The sequence below is a fragment of the Triticum aestivum genome, unplaced genomic scaffold (assembly GCF_018294505.1).
Source record: "Triticum aestivum cultivar Chinese Spring unplaced genomic scaffold, IWGSC CS RefSeq v2.1 scaffold200623, whole genome shotgun sequence".
Taxonomy (NCBI): domain Eukaryota; kingdom Viridiplantae; phylum Streptophyta; class Magnoliopsida; order Poales; family Poaceae; genus Triticum; species Triticum aestivum.
In genome coordinates, this window is record NW_025258692.1 from 1 (window position 1) to 1,755 (window position 1,755).

General features: G+C 44.2%; 1 long non-coding RNA gene across 1 annotated transcript; it reads right to left on the bottom strand.

The window, feature by feature from the left end:
• Window positions 1–629: 629 nt before the first annotated feature.
• LOC123177683 (uncharacterized) lies at window positions 630–1,755 on the bottom strand. Its single transcript, XR_006489057.1, has 3 exons — window positions 1,576–1,755; window positions 1,305–1,488; window positions 630–1,166 (listed from the first exon to the last, which is right to left on the bottom strand). It is a non-coding gene; the product is annotated as an uncharacterized lncRNA (long non-coding RNA).

A 1,755-nucleotide genomic window follows, 5' to 3' on the forward strand; every position in this document is an offset into this window, starting at 1 on the left:
CTTATGGCACCGTCAAAAGAACGAAAGTACTTTTATTCTCACAAAATACAAAGATCACTAGGCGATGACAAAGAACATACAAATCTTAAAGATGCGAGGTCCCCCACCTCGCAGCGCCAAAATGGTAGTTGGAGGCCAGGGGACCAAAGATTCCCGGCAGCGGCGGCGGCTGTTGCTGCACCATTCAGGAAACGCTCCGCCGAGGGAAGAAGGTAGGAGATCTTTGTAAAGGCTCATCTGTAGTTGAGCAATTTCGGCCTAAAGTACCGGATAGGGCGATTTTAAATTCTAAACCATCAAATCTCTGCATAAGAGTGATTGTTGCTCTTTTATGTTCTTGCTGTTGGCATGCTGATGAGGTTAAAGCTTCAGGGTGATTGCCTCTGAAAGCCACTAACATCCCTGTTTGTATCTTTGTCGGTCTGCTGACTGCTCAGTTCAGCCTGCAGGCTCCCCGCGGTCTAACAAACTGCCTACAGTGTGCAAACATGATCACTAACTATGGATCGAAAACACTACTCATTCGAAAATAAAATTATGGATGTCGGATACTGCCGTGAGGCCTTTTTGCTGGCAAATTGTAATTTGCAAAGCAAAACCGATGAAAATCGCAGAGTTAATACCATATATAGCAGGGCAGTAGGAGTATTGTTTCATCAACTCAAACTTGTAGAAAATGGATAACAACAGATGCAGTCATCATTCTTTGTGTACAAAGTAGCACAGACATTGTGGCAACAACCAATGGAGAGTAATATACCAGCTCTAGAAAAACAGAGTACGCACTAGAAAACAGAGCAAGTCTGTTCCAAAATTGCAGGTCTTCTCATCAGGTTGATCAGCCTTTCCATTCCATGGTGTTCCACAAGAACCGGTTTTTCATCTGGGCAAACTCCTTCTTAGATCTCAAAGTGGCGTTGTAGCATTGAGGCCCCAGGAGCAATGCGTTCCTCTTCCATTGGCAGTGGAGAAATGGCAAAGATCCCTCTCAGCTTCACCTTGCACCATATTAGAGGCCGGCAGCTAACAGAGATGCTGGAGAACTGAACGTGATGGCCAATTCATGGCCAGTTGCAGCATAACAGCATGTATATGCAGCTGCAAGCATTGGTAGCAGCTTCTAGTCGGGTGTATAGTCCACTGCATTTTCGACGTCTTGTCCCAAGCTGAAATGCATTTACGGAGCATGCATTATTTTTATTTCATCGGCAAATATATTATGTCTTCGCAAGTTGAAAACAATGTGACAAAATTGCAAGGATATGATGAACACATAGCATGATAACTGCAAGTAAATAACTTACCAGTTATCAGCATGATTACTTCATGGTACACGTTTCAGAGGCACTTTGACTGTCCAGGCACATCGAACTAGCTCTCTCCTGGCTCGGAAATGGAATCCCAGGCTACAGATTCAGTCGAGATCATTCAGTGTCATTGGCAGCACAAGATGTAAGGATGTTTTTCCACTACAAGTTGAGTAGCTATCTGCAACAAAGTGGATTATACGAAATAAATGATTAACGGAAAATCGAATCAAAAGACCACGACAAAGTTTACAGTATAAGATAGTACTTGCATGTCCAGCAGATAGGTGGAAACGAACGGCTGTATCATCACCAGCAACAAGTGCAAACGAGAAGCATCGCCTGTTGTTCCAGTTAAGGCTCCTGGTGATCTGAGTGTATGGCAGAACAGACCAGCATGCCGCAGGGCTCAATTGAGGCGAGCGAAGAACAAAACAATGGAACGGAG